The sequence below is a fragment of the Rhinolophus sinicus genome, chromosome 13, assembly GCF_057876585.1.
Source record: "Rhinolophus sinicus isolate RSI-liver-muscle chromosome 13, RSI-T2T, whole genome shotgun sequence".
Lineage (NCBI taxonomy): Eukaryota > Metazoa > Chordata > Mammalia > Chiroptera > Rhinolophidae > Rhinolophus > Rhinolophus sinicus.
In genome coordinates, this window is record NC_142513.1 from 15877368 (window position 1) to 15897977 (window position 20610).

General features: G+C 49.8%; 1 long non-coding RNA gene across 4 annotated transcripts in view; it reads left to right on the forward strand.

The window, feature by feature from the left end:
• Positions 1–758: 758 nt before the first annotated feature.
• Positions 759–20610, forward strand: part of LOC109456678 (uncharacterized) — a 116720-nt gene continuing 96868 nt past the window's right edge. The window contains exons 1-5 of one of the 4 annotated variants that reach the window (XR_002138905.3): positions 759–868; positions 3829–3892; positions 5306–5401; positions 18267–18414; positions 18865–19093. This is a non-coding gene — a long non-coding RNA (uncharacterized LOC109456678). Of the gene's footprint in view, positions 869–3828; positions 3893–5305; positions 5402–8841; positions 9219–18266; positions 18415–18864; positions 19094–20610 lie in introns of those variants that run through there. The other 3 variants (XR_012491313.2, XR_012491315.2, XR_012491314.2) reach the window with 3 other exon arrangements.

The following is a 20610-nucleotide window of genomic DNA, read 5'->3' on the forward strand; positions in this document are numbered from 1 at the left end:
GACGGGTACCTACTTCCCATGGAACTTCCTGTACGCAGGCCCATTAGCCTTCCTGAACCTCAGTTTCCTCAGCTGTGACCTGGGTAATACCCCCTTTCAGGAGGTCGTTGGGCAGATGGAATTAGAGGCCCCAGCAAGGCACTCCATGCATGGCAGGTGCTCCTGGATTTTGCCTGGACCCCCTTTTCCTCGCTGTACTCTGAGCTCCTCCTCAGGCAGAGGACGGTTCCCATGTACTTCCAATTCCTGTGGGCACAGAGGAGGCTGGTAAATGTTGGTTGGATGGTACTGAGGGTGGCTGAGCTGCTCTTTGTGCCTGTATCTGTGGTTCTCTTTCACACACACACACACACACACGCGCGGTCAGATTTGGCCTGAACTGACCTCACAGGCTCTTCCAGATCCAGAACCATCCTCCACCTCTGAGTGGGTCAATGCTAGGGACAAGCAAACGTGCCAAAGCCCCTGGCTTCTTAGGTCTGGGAGGGTGCGGGGTTGCCCTGGGCAGGGCGTTCCGATCTCTGACCCCAGGTGGCCGAGGCCCAAGACATGGTACACTTTCACCCAATTTCTTAGAATCTCTGAGGGCAGTGACGCAAGGCGGATTATAGAATTACCCCCCCATCCCACCCCCACTCCTGTGCTTCCGCCAGCCTTTCACACTCCAATGCCCAACATGTGATCAGACGGCCATTGGCCTGACCCTTTGAGCAAACATCGGTGCATGTGAACAGCGTTTGGCCTTGGTTCTGGACACGGTCAGCCAGTCACTTAGGACTCCTAACCCCATTCCACAGGAGTGGAAAGGCAGACAGAGCACATAAATACCTTGGTTCTCCTCCCAACCCCAACCTCAAGGCAACATCTGGTGCGTATTCCGTCTTATGTCTGGGCCTCAGGTTCCCTATTTGTATCAGGGTCTGGCTGGCTGGTAGGAAAAGCAAGGCTTGGAGCGTCTTTAGTCCTTTTATTTTCCTATCAAATTCTTAGGTTTGGGGGCATAGAGGAACATGCAGGCTTTTCAGATTTAGATTCTGCACACATTTCTTATGCATCTGCCATGAGCCAGACTCAGTGGTCTCTAGAATCACCTCCAAACTCCATTTTCATTCTGAGTTTTAACAGTCGAGGAAACTGAAGCACAGAGAGGGCAAGCAACTTGCCCAAGGCCGTACAGTACTTGGTAGAGCTGAGACTTGAACTCTAGCTCTGCTCGCTAGGATCTGACGGGGGCAAGATTGACCCTTGGAGTCTCTGGCCAAAGCTTTCAATAATGAAAGGTGTACCAGGTTTCTTCCTGTTGCTTTGCCTCCTGGATCTTTGCGTTTCCCAGCTGGAACACTGAGGTCACTGTTGATAGGACCCCTGAACCACCGGCAGGCTTGGGAACCCACCCTACATAGGACACAATTTTGATTCGCCAAATGTGCAAAGTACCGTGGTGGGCCCGGGGAATACAGCCACAAACAAAACACGTGTGATATCTGTCTGCATGAAGCTGCGGTGCTGTGGAGAGAGTGGGAAAGAGGCAAGCTCAGGGAGGGTGGTGGGGCTGTGAGCCGGTGAATCAGATGGACGGACACGGTGCTGGCTTCTATCCCCTCGGATCTCAGCCTCCGAGTCTCACCCCCTGACTTCCTGGAAACTTTCCCTGGTGGCCTGAGCCCGCTGAGCCTGTGCTTGTGGCGGGCCAGATAACGGATGTCCGGATGTCCGTCAGGAAAAGCCCCCAAACAATGACTGCTGGGACTGGTGGATTAAAGTCTAGCTCCTTTCCTAGGCTGAGATAACTCAGTGGGGTGGGTGGTGTGTTCTGCATAAAGCCCAGTGCTCCAGCAGAATTAACCCCCAGTTGCCCACAGTGGTCACTTGCCAGATACACACCCTCTATTGGCTGCTTGCCTTTTCCTGTCTCACTTCCCCCTTCTCTGCCAGCGGATGCTGGCATCGCCTCTCAGAGGAACTACCTGCACCTGAATCTATGTTGTAGCATCTGGTTCTGGGGGGACCCTGATGACTAAGACATGGGACAAACTTGGGGGACTCTGTGAGCCCAGAAAAGGGGCACCTCGCCCAGCTAGGACAGATGGCCAGAAAAGATCCCCAGAGGAAGAGAAATCTAAAATGAGACCTCAGGGGTGAGTGGAAGGTAGCCAGATACAGGGGAGTGAGCAGAGAGAGAGAGAGAGAGAGAGAGAGGATAGGTGTTCCAGACATAGGGACTAGCGTTTGCGGAGGCTCAGAGGCAAGTGAAGGTGTGGTGTGTGGGGGAACAGTGGAGAGGTGTTTGTAGTCCTGTGCCTGTGGAGTGGGACAGGGGAGTTTTGGGATTTGAGGCAGACCCTAGCTCACTCAGACTTGGAGGCCACAGGAAGCAATTTGTATTTTGTTCTAAGAGCACCGGGGAGCAGCTGAAGGATTGTTGGCAGGGGCACGGATACATGTTGATGGGGCTGGTTGGAAGGCCTGGGAGCTGGGAGGGTGTCTGTAGAAGCCAGGCACCCTCACACCCATCACTGCCTGGGTCTGCTCTCCAAGCCCCTCAGGGGGGCAGGAGGAAGAAGCCTTTCAGGGAAGAAGATTCCCCTGTTCTTTTCAAGGAGTCCTCTTACTGCCTGGTCCCCCGTCTCCCCGAGCCCATAAAGCCATGCATTGCAGTAATTATAGGCTGCCAGAGGCCCAAGGCAGGGAGGCTGGGCATGTGCAGGGGGCGGGTGGGGTGCTGCTGGCCAACAGGAGCTGTAACGCCAGCCTGGCTGCTGGGGAGGGAGGGTGCAGACACCAAGGCCCCCATAAAGTCACCTCAGAGCAGGCAGCTTTTACAGGCATTCCGGGTGGGGACATGACATCACCAGGAAGCAACGGGGTGAGGGGGGGTGGACAGCCCTTTTTTCTCCTTTGGGGCCTGTCTCTGTGGTTGTGGAGGTACATTGGAATGCTTGCACCCAATGGACTTTGCAGCCAATGGCCATCAGTCATCTCTCAAGCAAAGCCAACCAGTCCCTTCCAAGGCCTCCAGGACAGACTGAATGGGCCGCCTTGAGTTCCCTTCAACTCGCAACTTCCATTTGCTTTTAATGAATCAGCTTCTTTTGAAATATATCCATTTGAGAAAAATAATCAACATGGCCTGAGAAGCATGACAACAATAAAACAGAGTCTGTGAGAGGGACCTGGATTTGAACCCCTGGCTTCTCTTCTTACCAACCGTATTGTTCTGGTCAAGTCTCCATCCCATCTGAATCTCAGTTGTTCCATCTGTAAAATGGGGACAATACTATTCTTCCTCACAGCATTTGATTGAAAGACTAACAAGCCTTCCCAGGTCTGTCTACCTCCCACACGATGTTTATGGAGCAGATGATCTTAAGGAAGATGGAAATAAGGCCCAGACAGGCCGAGGGTCTTGTGAAAGCCGTGCCGTCTCATTAAGGGCTGTTTGTGGTTCTTTTGTGAAGCCTGATCATTTGTAAGCTCCAGTTAAAAGAAACTATAAAACCAATATACAACCCAACTGAAAATTTAGAAAACAAGGGGAGAACCCTTCCCATAAGGCTACCAGGCTAGCATTGCAAGCCCCTTACTTTTATGTTAATCCGCAGTGTGTGTGTACATACTGGGCTTGATAACAAGCCTGAAATGGGAATGCCGCTTCCCACTTACGGGTACAGTTTAAGGGCATCTTTCCCTGCTGCCCCGGTCTCGCAGATTATTCTATTAATGGCTACCTATCATTTCATCAAACTGATGCTGGGCGTTGTGGAATTTTACTTTCAGTTTTTCCTTATTTGAAATAATGCTCCAATGAACACTTTTCTTTTTCCACAGAGTGTCTTTATTTGTCTCATTTCCTTAGGACAAATTCCCAGAAGCGGAATCCGTGGGTCTCAGGGTAGGAACGTTTTTGTGGTTTGTGATACATATTTTCCAATTTACTTTCCATAAAAGCTGTTCTAATTTACTTTGCCTCCAGCAAAGTTTTCCTGTTTAGTGATTTCGGGGCAACCTCACTAGCATTAGATATTATTGTTTATAATTTTTGTTGGCTTGGAGATAAACTGTTATTCCTTTTCTATTTAATTCTCTTTTTTCCTTTGTGGATTTAAATATATATATGTGTGTGTGTATATATATATATATACACACATATATATGTATTATATGTATTAATAGATTTATATTCTCTTTTGTACATCATCTGATGTTTGGTGGCACTGAGTGAGGTGAGCTTTTGCTACCGCATACAAGAATGCAGTTCCTCTGTGCTTGTGGGAGGTAAGCATATTGTGTCCCATGCCAGACAGCGATAATTGTAATAAACTGGGGCTGCGCCAAAGTTGAAATAAACGCATGATTATATCAGACAATAGAAGCGCAAACCTGCCCCTGATTAATGAAGTTGCTAATGTGGCTTCCTGGGGTGGATGTCAGCCAAGGGTTTCCCCTGTGACTTGCACTAGGTCCTAGTGACAGTGGTAAGTGGTTTGGGGATGTGGGGAGGTGACAGGATGGTTGTGGGCCTGGGGAGGAAGGGTGCTGTTTGGGGTGGTTAGGTGGAGTCTGGTGTCTACAGGGAGCAGAAAAGGAGTGATTTGGAGAACTTCAGAGGGAGGGGGTGGGGAGAGGTCCATGAACAGATGCAAATAGGGAGGATTTGAGGCGGGGCCGCGTGGTGATTTGGTTAGCCATCCGAGTCAGAGCCTTATAACCCAGCCCAGAACAGAGCACCCTGGGGATCTGAGAGCTGAGAACAGCCAGACCCAGGTTCCAATCTTCGCTCCACCCACCGAGACTTGCCACAGATGTGGCTATGGACTGAAGGGCATCCAGGACTGCAGGCCACACGTCCTGGTGCCCAGCGGGAGCCCTCACGGCCCCTTAGTGTGCACAGCTCCATCTCCCTGCTCACGCGCACAAGGCTACCCTTGGAAGGTCTCTCCTCCTCCTGATTCAAAGGCTGACCTTCAGTCCAGTTGTCTCCAGTCTTCTCAGTTTTGTTCTCGGGGCTCTTGTACACTTGATGGGTAGTGAGCAGAACTTGTTGGGGTCACCCCTTTTGTGTTACCCAAGGCATACTGATTCTCTAATAGAGAATAAGCTCCTTGCTCAGACTTTATAAACCTGGATGCCCATTCATCCTTGAGGTGCCAATGCTAGTTCGCTCCCCTCCCCCCAGGAAGCCTGCTTTGACCTCTCCAGTTAGCTAACGACCTCCCCCTTTGCCCTGCTTTGTAGGAACTTTTATTGCTATTCTTATTACTCCAGACCCCCGATTGTCTGCTCACAGGTTGATTCTCCTTTCCAGATGCTGCCGGAATCTGCCAGATATTCATGCCAGTCTCACCCATCCCAACACCCACCTGGGCACATCACAGATGCTCAAGGAACATTTGCTGCATGAGTGAGTGATAAACACTTCCCCATGTACGAAACACTCTCCCCACACACTATCTCATTTTGTATTGACCACATTGTGAAGGCAGACAGACTGGGTATTATTATACCCATTTCACAGAGGGCAACAACGAATGACACCAGCTGTCACAATAGGTAGGCCAGGCACAGTGTTTGCCCTGAAAACAAGAGGAGGTAGGTACATCATTACCCCCCTCCATGGAGGAGACTGAGGCTACCTGAGGATAATAACTTGCTAAGGTCACATTGCTAGGAAGGGACAGAGTTCTGTGTGTCACCAAAGTTCCCTGTGCTAGGCTGCACCTCTTCATGGCATCACCTTCCTCATCTCCACCTCTGGACCTTGAGTACTGAAGGGAAGGAACAGAGTCTTATTTGTCCCTGCATCTCTGGAGCCTAGCACGGGGCTAGCACGGGTAGACGTCAGTAAATGCTGATGAAATGGATGGATAAATGGATGGACAGACGATTGGATGTCTGCCCCAGCTCTGTGGCAAGTGGGAAGTTTCTGCTTTCGTGCCCTGCAGTGGGGAAATGGGGGTTGGGTTTAACTGGGGGCAAGTCTTGTACTTGAGGTGTTCTGATCATAAAATACGAGGGTGTGTCCTCGTGGGGACACAGTGAGCAGGCAACATGCCTGTCTGCCAATGCATCAGATACGTCTTGCCAAACACCAAAGGCAAAATGAAATGTCCTGGGAGAGCAAACAGCCACCTCCCTCCTGTGCTCAGTGAGCAGGATCATTTTGCTCTGTCTACACGTGCAGTCCTCTCCCTGCTGATGGCCTTGGGAGATAATGTATCCGTGTGTCCCAGAGTGTAGGGAGCAGCTGTCGTAAATGCGGTGGGTGGGGCAAGGGCCCATGTGTCTGGATGGGGTGGGGTTAGTACCTTTCCAGGCAGCAGACACTGGAAGGAAGAAGGATTCCACCTCCCTGGGCTGCAGAGTCACACAGCACCTGCCAGGGTCAGTGTCTGCCTCTCGGCCAGGCTCTGGGCAGAGCCTGAGTGTCTAGCCAGCAGACTCTGGCCCACGATGTTTGAGCTGGAATTACTCATTTTGTTCTAAGCTCCGTGTGTGGGGCCCACCTGGTTGGACATAGGAATTCGTTTTCCATCCGTACCCAAGGTCCAAGTGCAAAATGCGAGGCACCATTTTCCACATATGTCTTGTCTGGCTTCCCCACTAGGGCACTCAGCTTTGCTGATGCAAACCTTCTTTGGGGTCTAAGGCAGACAATGGTAGAAGTGAGAACATTTATGAAGCATTTGCTCTGTGTTAAACGAGTATCTCTTTTAGGCTGTTGATATCTCAAAGTGGTGAACAGTGGGGACATTAGAGTTAGCAAGACTTGGGTTTAAATTCCAACCCTTTGTAACTGTGTGACTACGGGCAAGTCACTTCCCCTGTCCAAACTCTCTGTCCTTACCTGTACATGTTCTGACGAGTAACAGCGTTCATATCTCACATGTAGCCGGGGAGGTTAACAGAGAGCCTGCATACATGTGCTTTTGTACAAGGCCCAGCATATTGTGAGAGAGAGAGAGAGAGAGAGAGAGAGAGAGAGAGAGAGAGAGAGAGAGAGAGAGAGAGAGAGAGAGAGACTGGGTGGAGAGATGTATAGGGCCGCTGGGATGGAACCTAGCCAGTCAGGCCCCACTCAGTGCTGCTAGGGGCTCATTCTTGGCCCCCACTCAGAACCGCACCCCCCTCCCCCGGGAGGACAGTGGCCAAAGCCCTTTGCTCTCTGTCTCCCATGGCTTGTACCAGAGATAAATTCCAGGATTCTCTGAGCAAGTGTTAGGGCCATGGCCTGGAAGAGGGGGCTGCTAGAGGATGAGGGCTGGGGCTGGGGCAGGCAGAAGAGAAAAGGGACCCCTCCGCCTGGCCTCCCAGGACTCTAGAGGGTGGCCTGGTGTCTGCTTTTTACACTTTGGTCTGAAATGAGCCCTCCTGCCCAGTTACAGCCAATCTTCTGTGCTGCTTCCCCAACCCGGGTTAGGAGCCATGAAGCAGGTGACAATGACTTTCTCCCCCAGCTGTAATCAGAAGGTCATGGGTGTCTCCCATACTTCTCATTTGATGTCCTGGTAAATTTTCTTTCAAGAAAATGTTTGTTGAATGAATTAATGAACTGTGAGAATGCTTATGGTTCCCTGGGTAAACAGGGATTGTTTGAAACAGGCTTGTTCCACAATATGCGGGGCAGGGCATGTAGTCATACTGTGTAGAGCGTGTCTGTGTGTGTGTGTGTGTGTGTATGTGTGCACGTTGGGTGTGAAAGATGGAGGGAAAGAATCAGGCAGTCACTCCCTCCTCGCCACTGGCTCCCCCCAGAGCCTGAGGTTTCCCAGGCAGGATCTCAATCTCTTCTGCCCCCTCACGGGGGCAGAGGTTGGGGGGCTGAGCATCAGTCTGGGGCTCTTATTTTCCTGGGAGGGGCACCAGTCCTCAGGGTGTGGGGGGGAGGCATTTGTACAAGCAGCTAAGCAGATAATTGCTTGTCAGAGTGATTGAAGCCTTTTCAAAATGTCTTTTCCTTGAAACAGCCTCCCATCCCCCCAATGAGCAGATTATTTGAGTTGGAACCGTTTCCCCCTCAGCTTTTTTCCCTCCTTTCTCAAAGTAGCAATTACTGCCCAAGTAGCCCTCCATGGCGTTTCCTGTCATCTGGAGGCTGAAGCCAGCGGCTGTTTCCTCTGCTGGGTGAGGGACAAGCAGGACAATTAGGGAAACACCCCACCCCCCAGCCTGGCCCTGAGCCCCAGGGCTCTTAGTGGTCTGAGGGGGCCATGAGGGCCTGGCGGTCCCCTGTGGGGCTGGAGGATGGGAAGGAACTGGCTGACAGTCCAACTCGGGGGATCCTGGACCTTTTCTAAATCCCAGGGCTTCCTTTATCCTTTGTGTCCTTGTGTGCCTTGTGTGCGTGTGTGTACACATGTGAGCGTGTGTGTATGCACTCCTGTACACATGCATGCCTGGGTGTGTACATGTGAACTCTGCACGAGATCTTTGGCTCCAATAAAAACCCCATAACCTGGGTCACCCTCAGTGGTTTTCCCGAGGGAGCTTAGCCTTGACCACCTGTTCCGATTTCAAAAATCTGCCAAGTGGTGGCCATTTTAAGTGGATTGTTGGCTGGAGAGATGGATAGATGGGCAATAAAGCAAGTATAGTGAAATGCTAAGTGCCAAATTTAGGTGGCGTGTTTATGGGTGTTCATGACACAATTCTTTCAACTTTTCCAAATTTCCAAATATTTCCACGTTACTCACAATAAACTGTGGGTAGAAAGTTTGCGAGGTCACGCTACCCTCTCTGCCCACACTCAGGATTCATCATGGCCAATAATCTTACATTTTGTTTTCCTGCTTCTCCGCTTCCTCTTCCTTCTTCCCATCTTTACCCCCTCCTCCTCTTCCTCAGACTTTCCTCTCAGTTACAGAAGCCAAAACTGAGGAGGACACAGTCCAAGAGGAGATGAAGAGCTGAGGCTCATGACTTGCGATCGTTTGGGTCTATTCCAAGCTCTGCCACTCTGTGTCTCCTACCCATCTGCGACATGAGGCGAATAATAACAGACCCATCATAAGATTGCAGTGAGACTTGAATAATAGAATGCACGTAAAACGCGTAGCACAAAGAGTAATCCATGCTTACCAAAAGTTCGTTAAGTAAATGGTAAAAACAGATCTCATAAGGAGGTAGGGACCATGGAAAAAGACAGGAGGGAATGTGCCAACAAGATGAGTGTGGCAGGGAATTTTATGTGTGGGGACCCCAAAGGGTTTAGTGTGGGTGGATTACAGTGTGGGTGGCTGGGTGGAGTGTTGAAGGACGGGGGAGGGAGGGAGGGAGGGAGGTTGGAACGGCTTTACTCTGGTGATCTGGAGCATGGACCCTGCGATCAGATGGTTTGGTTCATAGCCCAGCCCTGCCACTTACTAACTATATCACTTTGGACAAATGACTCACCTGTCCGTGCCTTAGTTTTGTTATCTATAAAAATGGAGTTCCTCCCGTAGGGGGCTGAGTAGACTAGTTAATAATTGCAGAGAAGGTAGAACAGTGACTGGACACCTCACACACGGGGAAATGTGATAAAAGTGTGCGCTGCTGTCCTCACTCTTAGACATGTGGACATGGACGGCACGTGGCTGTACACCTGTGGTTGTGTCACGTGTGCACGAGTACCCGTGTGCACACATGCATTGTGGCCAGTGGTTGTCTGTGCGGTGTGTTTGTTTCTATACATAGATGGTTGGTGGGCATGGAACACCAGGAAGTCCATGGGGCAAGGGAACCCCTAGGAGATGAGCCATCCATCCTGGGCAAAGAAGCCCTCAACGAGAAGTGGAGTCCTGGGGGTCCCCATCAACGGTGGGAAGTATTACTGATCAATAGGAGTCAATGTCACTTCCCTACTTGAAAGCCTCTAGGGCTATTCACTCATTCATTCATTCATTCATGCATTCATTCATTCAGCCAACAGACATTTCTAGAATACCCACTATGCACCAGGCTCAGCCTCTTTGGCCCTTTGTACTTGTTGGCTTTGTCTGGCCTGCTCTTCCACTTGCATTCCTCTTTGGCCTTCTAAACGCAAGTCCAACTTCACTTCCTCTGTGAAGCCTTCCTGACTGCAGCGGGCCATGTTAGTGGGTTTCCTTGGTGCCCAGGTTTTCATCCCCACAGTAAGACCAGTGACTCTTGTCTATTCACCACTGAATCCCCAGCAACAGGCACAGCCTCAGTACATATGTCCTGGATAAATGAATGAATGAATGAATGCAGGAATGAATGGATTGTTTAATGTGAGGACATTACAGGGGCTCCAAATCCTGCTGACCAGTTTAATAGAGAGGCTGGGAGCTGGTTCACCAGCTTCTTAATCATTGCTGCTGTCATTGCCATCTGTGCCACCAGCTCCCCACCAGGCAGGCGGCAGAGGCTGGAGCTGGATGGCTCAGTGAGAGTTAAAGGAGCCGCGGGCATTGGCTGCATGAGGCATGCATGTTACTGGGGTGGTGAGTTCCTCAAGACTGTTAGACGTGTTGGGAAGCAGGGCAGGAAAGTTGTCAGCGTCCTTCAGATAACAGGGACAGTCCGACCTTGGGCTCAGCCCAATGTCCTTCCCTGGAGGCCCCAATGTGCCAGGCCCTGACCCCCAGGGGAGGCCAAGGAAGCCGCCATGACTGCAGTGGTGTGGATACTGAGCCCCGCTTTATCTGCTCATGCCACACACCGGCTGCTGAGGTGGGTCCATAGTGCTTGGCGGCTCTCAGGAAGCCGGAGCAGTTTCTGTCTCTCTGGGGGTCAGAGGTGACTGGAATTTGGCAGCCAGGGAAATGGGAACTTCCTGTGGCCGCCTCAGAGCTGAGATTGGCAGCAGGAACCCAGACAGAGCTGGCAGCCCAGAGAAGCCAAAGCTGTGATTTTCCTGGCCAGTTCCTCCTGCAAGACACATGGTGGGGCTGGATTTCACAGTATATGCAAGTCTAATGTGTGAGTCCATGCACACACATGCCGTGATGTATACATGTGCACACACACATGCATACTTTGGCACACACATGTATAGCCTGTGTGCATGCACACACCTGTGTAATGTGTGCAAGTACACACATGTACAGGTGTTTGTGCAAGTGTACGTTATGAGGTAAGAATTCAGGATTTGTCTGTCTCTAATGTGTATGTGTCTGGGCCTGGATTTGTCCGCCGGCTGTGAATGCTCTTGGCATACGTGTGAAGCAAGAATCCATGTTTGTGTGTTCTTACACATACATCTGCCTATGGTGTGTGTGAACCTGTGTGTGCTGAATGTGTGTGTATGAATGCACAGAGGACAAGATTTCAGTGTGTGTGTGTGTGTGTGTGTGTGTGTGTGTGGAGTGGGTGGGTGGGGGCGTGTACATGTCCTGATAAACCATCCTGGAGCCCAGCAGGATGAAGCAACTGAGGGAGGGGATAAAAAGCCATGATGCTGCAAACATCCGGCCCTTCATACGGCCCTGAGGCCTCTGGAGAGGGTTGCGTGTGTCCTCCTTGCCAATAAATGTGATACTTCTCCCTCAAATACCTGAGTACAGGCACACTCTATTAAATAAGATTCCCAGTCACACTCATGTGGGGCTATTAATCAGAGACGGGCAGTTGGAAGGAGGAGCAATAGGATCTCTTTAGGGCTGAGGGGTGAGCACAGCTTCCCCTCTGCTAGGGAAGGGGTAGGCCTGTGGCCACACTGGGCCCACCGGGGTGGCTGCAACGGGGGGCAGGGGGCGCTCAGGCAGCATTATGTGAAGCATCAACAGTATCCTGGGTTGGAAAGGGGCCCCTGCTTTGAATGACCATACCGTGTTTCCCCCCCAAAATAAGACCTGCTCTTATATTAAGTTTTGCTCCAAAAGACACATTAGGGCTTATGTTCAGGGGATGTCATCCTGAAAAATCATGCTAGAGCTTATTTTCCGGTTAGGTCTTATTTTTGGGGAAACATGGTAGATGTGTCTTTAAACCCAGGGACTGTGGGAGCAGAAAGGAAGAACCCCTGGCATAAGGCCTCAGAGTGGAGGAGGCTTATACAGGGTCCCAAACTCTGAGCAGAATCTCTGCCTCCATGGCCTTTAAGAAAGTTTGTCAAGTCAGACAGAAAAAGCGGAGAACCATGTGATTTCACTGATATGTGGTATATAAACCAAAAACAACAAAAGAACAAGACAAACAAATGAGAAACAGAAACTCATAGACACAGACAATAGTTTAGTGGTTGCCAGAGGGTAAGGGGGGCGGGGGGTGGGGGGTGGGAGATGAGGGTAAGGGGGATCGAATATATGGTGATGGAAGGAGAACTGACTCTGGGTGATGAACACACAATGGGATTTATAGATGATGTAATACAGAATTGTACACCTGAAATCTATGTAATTTTACTAACAATTGTCACACCCCAATAAATTTAATAAAAAAAAAAAAAAAGAAAATTTATTCCCAGTTATCAGGCATCTGTGTGTTATTTATCCAACACCTGTTTCTAGGACTGGACCAAATGTGGCCTGCTGCCTGTTTTTGTAAATAAAGTTTTATTGGAACACAGCCACGCCTAGCCATTTATGTGTTTTCTGTGGCTGCTTTTATGCTACAATGGCAGAGGTCAGTAGTTGTGACATAGACCCCGGGGCCCCCATAGCCTCAAATATTTACCGCCTGACCCTTTATAGAAAAAGTTTGCTGACCTCTGTAGTAGATTGTGAATTTCATGAAGGTAAAGATTATAACTTGGCCTACTATAGTAAGTGCTTAACAAATATTGATAGTTAAATGAATAAATGGCTTGATCGATTTTTCAAGGTAAGGTTGTTGGAATTTCAGATAGAGGGGATAGCATGTGCCGAGGCTGGGGGCCAAGGTGTAGCACAGGGTGAGCTGGTGACGGGAGGTGTTTGCAGTGGCTGGAGTGCAGAGAACAGTTACACATACACACTCATACACACACACTAGGGAATGTGGGAGCTAGTTACACTGAGCCAGATGTGCACGTGATAGGGGCCACTAGGGCCGACAGGAAGCTAGAGAGGTTTTCAGAGCCAGACTTGTGGGGCTTGGAAGGAATCCCATCGAGGGGTTTGGACTTTGTTTTCTGGGCACTGGGGAATTTCTGGGGTGTGAGCAGAGGAGGCCCCAGGGAGGTCTAGGCAGATGAGGAATGTGAGACCCTGGGCAGCCCACTTCCCTTCTCTGATTAGTTTTAGGGCCAATGCTGGGAGAGAAGTGACTGCCTCCCAGTGCCAGGCTAAGGATTACATGAGGTCAGGAATGTTCGCACATCTAGCGTGTGCCTGGCACAGAGTGGCTAATAAGCAGGGCTGCCAGACAAAATACAGGGTGCTCAGTGAAATCTGAATTTCAGATATATACCAAGTCATGTCTAGTATAAGCATGCCCCAAATATTGCATGGGATGTACTTATACTAACACACGATTTGTTGGTTTTCTTTAATTCCAATCTATTATAACTGAGCAGCTTGTATTTTTTATTTGTTAAATCTGGCAACGCAACTGCTGAGGGATGTTGGCTGAACTTGGGTCTTTATTGGTGGTTTCAAGGCCCAGGAAACGTGCCAATGAAGCCAGAAATGGGATGACAAGCCATGGGCCTGGACGCTGGAGCTGGGAGACAACATGGAGCCCAATTCTCTTGGCTTTTGGGGAAGGAAATTAAGGCCACCCAGCCAGAGCCAGTTCTGGCATTCTGCTTTTCTGTGTGGTTGGTCAAGATGGAGCTTTGGCTCTGGAGTTGGGGGGAGCTCCCCAAGACAGCCCAAAGGCAGGTGGAAGGATCTTACCAGAAAGTTTGGGGAGACCTGAATGTGGCTTCCAGCATCTGTGGAGCCATCCCTGTCTTGGCAGTAGATGCAACGTGTGATCTCTGCCACATCGCTTACCCCATCCATGCCTCAATTCATCCAGCTGTAAAATGGGACTAATTACACCCACCTCACAGGTGAGTTGTAAGGATTAATTAATGTTTGTAAAGGCTTTGTGATCCGTTGATGAAAGACGCTCCTCACATATAAAGAGTCATTATTTTTATTATTATTATACAAGTGCCAAGTATTATTACCTTAATTAGCTTTTCTAGATATCAAAAGCAATTAGACTGATCATTTGCTGAATTCCACTTTGGAAACCCAAGTCACAAACTCACACACTGTCCTATCAGCTCATGTTTTTTATTTGGGGGGTGGGGTGGGGGCGGTGAGGGACTGTAACATATGCCGAAAGGGGGGCTTGGGATTCGCAAAAGAAATTTGTTTCTGCCTCTGGCTATGTGTCACCCCACAGTAAAAATTTCCAGGCATTTAATGTTCCCTGAAAGCAGGTTTTTCAGTGGAAATGTTGATACAGGGAACTCTAGGGAGAAGGCCTAGCTCTGTGGCCCAGGCAGGCAGCCTGGCCCGGGGATGGAAACATGTCCTGTGTTTCCTTTTGTCCCCAGAAACCCAGGCCTCAGCCCCCAGGACCAGTCAAGTGAGGGGAAGGCACCTTGACCTTTGAGGGGGGCCCAGTGTGTGTCAGGCCCTATGCCAACGTGTGCATATCTTTAATCACACCCCCAGGCCCTAGGTAGGAACTTTTTGATCCTCATTTCACAAATTAAGAGACTGTGGCTCAGAAAGGGTAAGTCGCCTGGGAAGGTCACAGAGCTAGGAAGTACGACCAGAAGGATACAAACAGAGAGCTTACCGATTCCACAGCTTCCATCTAGATGTCATGTAACTTTCCCCTCGCTGTTACCTGTGATCTATCTGGCCTGCATCTACACTAGCCCATAAGGTGTCAAGAGATTTGCTTGTATTTAAGAGAGTGGATGGGACCCTAAAGGATCAGGTGAGGCACTGTGGTGCTGGGGGCCATCTACATGGTTTTGGAGCTAGTTCAGGGCTCAGGCCGGGAGGGGCCTGTGGCCTGGATGTACCCCATCAGGGCAGGCAGAACAGGCCAGGGCACAATCAGCGGGGCGAGGCTTCCTCTCTCCTGTCCAGTTAGCCGTGAGGTAAGGAGATAGCTGTAATTAACTTTACCAGCATCCTTAGCAGAGGTCAGAGGACCTTTCTCCCACTCCCTTTTCTGCTCTGCCCAGCTTCTGTAATGGCCTTAAGGATCCTCCCAAGGCTGTGACGAGGCAGGAAACGCACTGGACTGAACTGCAGTGTCAGTGTGTGTGCCAAACTAAGATTCTATCCCAGGTCTATAGGGTCTACAAATCCAGTTTCTTTCCACTGAACTACCCTGGGTTCTGGGTTGGGGCCTTTGTGAAGTCAGTGGGTGCACCGAATGGTAGTTGAAGTATTGATGGCTTGGTAGGTGAAGTGGTAAGTCTTGTAGGAAGAGGATGACACATGAATGGAAGCGTTGCTGGATGGATGGGTGGATGGGATAGTGATTGGGGGTCGTATTGGTGGATTGGACAGAAATTGTATGTATAGATGGAAGGAGGGCTGACCCATGAATGGAAGAGTTGTTGTGTGGGTGTAGGGACCGATAGGGGTGGGTAATAAATGTACAGAAGGGTTGGAGATTTTGGTGGATGAATGGAGGGTTTGGAGAGGGATAGAGGGGCTAGTAGGTGGGGAGCTGGAGGAAGCGGGAGGGGTTGGCAAATGTGTGGAGAAGCTTGCAGATGGATGGAGGGGTTGATAGATAGATGGAGGCATTTGGAAGATAAATGGAGATAATGCATAAACAGAGGGAATGTTAGATGGGGAAGTGGTTGGCAGATAAAGGGGCTGAATTGTGAGTGAAGGAATTGGCAGATGGATAGAAGAAATGGTGGTGATGAAAGGGTTCGTGGAGGTTGAAGGAATTGGTAGGGAGGTGGAAAAGTTGCTCGATAAGGGAGGGTGGGTGTATGGAAGAGGGGTTGGTAGAGGGGTTGCTGGGTGGCTGAGGAGTGGGCTGCGTCACGGAGCTTTTGATGGATTGATGGTTGGATGGGCAGAGGTAGGTGAATGGAAGACGGTAGATAAATGAAGGAAATGTCAGGAGAAAATACTGACAGATGGGGGAACGGTTGGCAAAGAGTGGAAAAGATGGCAGATGAGCCAGATATTCAGTAGACAGGTAGAGGGGTTTGTGGAGGGAAAAACGTTGTTTGCATGATGGAGGAGTTGGCTGTGTGGCCCAAGCTCCAGTTTGAACAGGCCTCCCGTTATGTCTTGTGGCCTCAGACACCTTTCGTCTGTGGGTTCTCGTGGTCCCATTCCAGGTAGCAAAACCTTTCAGTGCCCAGCTCAGTGAGTGGCTGGACCATCCCCCCCCTCATGTTGTCCCTCCCCCTCCAGCAGCCAGGCTCTCCCTAGGCTCACACATTCCAAGCTGGGCAGGCCTTCTGTAATTATCTCTGGAACATTAGGCGAAGAGGTGGGGCAGGTGGAGCAATGAAGAAGGGAGCTGACTCAGAAGCAGACGTTGTCTTTTGGTGGTGTGTCAAGTGTGGCCAGTGCCCAGCGTGCCAGGCCCAGTGCCCAGGGCATCTCCCTTCCCCATTGGCCAAGTGGGGTCCCACCCTAGTCTCCCCCAAAGCACTTGGGACCAGGAGGAAGTATATGAATTATGTAGGAACCTGACACCCTTTCTCTTTCCCTGTCTCTCTGTCGCGCTCTCTCTTTCCTCTACTCTCACTTCTCTCCTTCCTCCATCTTTTTCATTTCCTCTATACCTATTTCTCCCATTCTAGTCTATGTTGCTATTTTTTCTGTCTCTGACTCTTTTTTTTTTCTTTTGTTGCCTCTTTCTTTTTCTCTGCCTCTCTGTCTCTGTTACTTTTCTTTGCTGTTTGTGTTGGTTTCCCCTCTGTCATTTTCTCCATGTTGATCTATTCCCTTTTCTGTCTCTTTTCCTGCTCGCCTTTCTGTGCCGCCCTCATGGGTAGCCTCTGTACCTCACAACAGGGACCTCCACCGCCCCAGAAGCACCGTCTCTCTCATCAATATGTGTCTTTTACATGAAAGCAGAACAGTTTTGAGGGAGGTTTTCTCCTGGGCTTTGAATTATGTTTAGAATCTTCCAAGAAAATATTTTTCCTTCTCCTATTGATTTATGATAAAATGGTATAATTAACGCACAGGGAACTCTGGCCAGAGCTGGAGTGGCAAAAGGGAAGGGAATACAATAGCCACTCTTTGCAGACAGCAGGCTGTGGCCAGGGAAAACCCTTCCCCCAGAGCAATAGGGCAGGGAGTGTGATCCTGGCACAGAACTAGGTGAGAACCCAGTGCTGAGCTGACCATCTCATGGGGTCCAGTTTCTTCCTAAGGAGGCCACACAACGTCACAGTGATGAAGAGCACTTTGGAGTTTGAGAGGCCTGGGTTCAAATCTCAGCCTCTTTCCACCCTTACTGGCTGTGGGATCTTGGACAAGTGACTTAGCCTCTCTGATCCTCGACTTACTCATCTCTACAATGGGACTAACAAGACCTTCCTCATAGGGTTTCTGGGAAAATTAAATGAGAATGCTGAAAGAAAAGCACTTATATCAGTCAAGGGTCAAGCAGAGAAGCAAAAACCACTAAGAGTGACATGAAACCACAGGGCTTGATTTTGAGGATTTGGTCTCACACAATGGTGGCAGCTGGTTAAATAAGCTCAGGGAGGTTGTTGCATCTGTATATAGGCTTGAAGTCAACAGGCAAGAAGGAAAAACAGAAATGAGCGGGAGAGGAAGGACACGTGGAATTGGAGCTGGAACGCACAGGACTTGTGGCTCTCATTCCCTCTGAGCCCCCAACTCCAACGGTGCCAGTGGCCTGCTGGAGAAGCTGATGCCCTTGTCACAGAGCTCAACATGCTCCTGGCCTACCAGTTGGGAAAGCTGGGGTAGGAAACCTGGTGGGAGCTGCCCCACATCATCCAGCCCAGAAACAACATGTGTGCATTGCAATAACCCCCAGGACCCATGCCGACCTTTCAAGTGTAAAAAAAATCTGGATGCTGCTGCTTCACATGTGCCTTCCAAGTCTCACACAAAATGTCTCTTGGGGCCTAAGCTAACTCAGAGCTATACAGGGAGGGGAATTCTGGGAAACGTAGTTCCCACTTAGCTAAATTGACTCAGTATAATTGTGTACCCACCCACCCACGATATATTGGCTTCCAGTATCTTGTTTCCTTTGAATTGCCTAACATGCATCCTGGGCCAGAAGATGGCTTCCTTTGTTACCAAGTGATTTAGAACTTTAGGATAAATGTATTATTTTTTTAAATTTATTTCTCAATTATAGTTGATACACAATATTATATTGGAGAATATAATATTTTAAAATAGATTCTTTTGTTTTACATGTTCTTAAAGTTCTCCAGGTAATTCTAATGCACAGCTGGCCATCGGAGCCATTCATCCATATGGAAAGTGACTGGGAATGGTGGAGTTTACATGGGCTTGGCATGTAGTAGGTGCTCAATAAACACCAGGATCAGCGAGGCCCAATGTCACACAACTGGTAAGTGATGGCTCTTCCATCAGACTTCAAGCCCGTGGTTGTGCTGTATCACACTCCACCCTGAAAGAACAGGGCAGGGAGTGAGAAGGGATCTGAAGAGAGGCAGGCAGGTAGCCCTCTCTCCATAGACTCTGCTCCCCGTTCACCCACTTCTCCCATAGTGTGCTTTGCTGGCAGTAGATTTTCTGGCTTGGGGCTGTGGCTGAGCTAACCCATTTCCCAGTGGCCAGGCCCAGGGGTTGGAGATGGGAAAGGACTTGTCATGTGCAGCAGTGGCAGTCAGCTTGTCCGTCCCTTGTATAGCCGGGAAAGAAGTGGATTACTATGGAGAAGCAACTGCCCCATCCAAGGACTGTATTTCCCGGTTCCTGTTGTATCAGGTGAGGCTGAGTGACAAGCCCTCGCCTATGGCATGTGAATGGAAGTAACATGTACCTCTTTCTGGCCAAGGCTTAAGAAGAGAGTGGAGCTTCTCCACTTGTTTCTTCATCTATTGGAGGTGGAGAGGATGTCAACACCCAGTGTGATCTCGGAAGCCACGTGTTCACTATGGCAGAGCCTCCATCAGCTTGGATCTCTATGTGACCGAGTGGAGCAGAGTCCCCAACTGAACCAACCAGGAGCACCCAGATCAGACAGTTACTTGAGTGGCAAATAAATTTTCACTGTGATGAGCTATTGATAGTTGGGAGTTTGTTACAGCGTCTGTCGTTACCCTCACCCAGTAGTTCTCACAGTGTAGCCCCTGGCCCAGCAGCACCAGCCTCCCCCGGGGACGTGTTAGAAGTTCCAACTCTCAGGTGTCACCCGAGATCTGCTCAATCTGAAAACTCTGGGGAGGGGGCCAGCTTTCGGTGTTTTAACAGGCTTCCAGGGGATTGACGCACACTCAGGTTTGAACCTCCCTGTGCCCCCACCTCTACACCTGTCAGTCATAGCTCCTGATTGGATAGCCAAGCTTGGGACCTCTTCATGCCCTCCCCCACTTGACTCCCAGGGGCCTCTTGCAGAACACAGCAGTGACACATGCTCGAATTCTTGAAATGAAGACAACGCAGTAAGATGGCATTCTCATGAGATAACTCAGTAATTAATTCCTCCCTCCTTTCTTCATCCCTCGACAGTCAGAAAGAGGAGTTGAACACTAGGCTGACCAACAAACTTCCCTTGGGGAGCTACACTGTACAGCTTGGACCAACAGCCTTGTAGGTAGGTATGGGAGCAGAGCCCCAGAAAGAAGTTTCCAGGCTCTCAGCCTCACATAGACAGGTGCTGGCTCAGGTAGTAAATGGCCATCAACTGTGATTGCATGGCCATCAGCTGTGGCTAGTTGGCCGTCAGCTGTAACCAGTGAGCCATTGGCCACTAATATAACTGCTGTGGCTAGGCTAGCAGAGAAGAATGGGGGCTAGCAAGAAGATGGCGGCTGAGCCTGCAAGCAGAGCAATGAGGGTTGAAAATTGTGTGGCTCCTGTTTCCTGTTTCTCCAACCCAGACACCAGCGAGAATATAGTGGTATGACTCCCCCATCTATGGCTCTGTGGGTGTTCCTTTTTGGCCTCACCATATCCTGCGTTCTTGTATGGGAGTGGGAGCAGAGACCCCGCCTGACATCCTGCATGACAAATGGCGCAGCGAGCAGGGTCTCCCGCATGACAGTAGGTTTATGGCCTCCACAGTTTTAGAGAAGTAAAAACTGAGGCTCAGAGAGTGTTGATCAGTGGTGAGTCCCGGATGCAAGCCCGGTTCTCTGTGCTGCCATTTTCCATATGTGTTCGGCACTGATTACGTCCATGTCTGCGTGTTCCAGATGGTTCCCCAGACAGAACTCCCAAAATGCAATCTCTTTGCACCTAAGGAAGAATCACATCATGTGTCCAGACCATTCAGAGAAAATTTGCTTGTCGCATTTTCCTGACTATGTTAGACGGGCATATATTTGCTTTACGTCTGTGACTGTGAAGTCAATCCATCCTGAAAGAGTGAATGAATGCATTAATTAATTAATGGTTGGCTGGGTCTCTGGTTTGAACACTTCATCTACCTGTACATATCTACAAACTTCTTGGATTCGTACATACTGAAAATATACTTTCTGCAAATAAGCTGGCACCCAGCTGCATTGCTGCAGTAGTTTGTGAAGGGGAGTCCAGGGGCGAAGGTCCTCCTGGGCTGTGAATGACGTGCTGTAAGTTA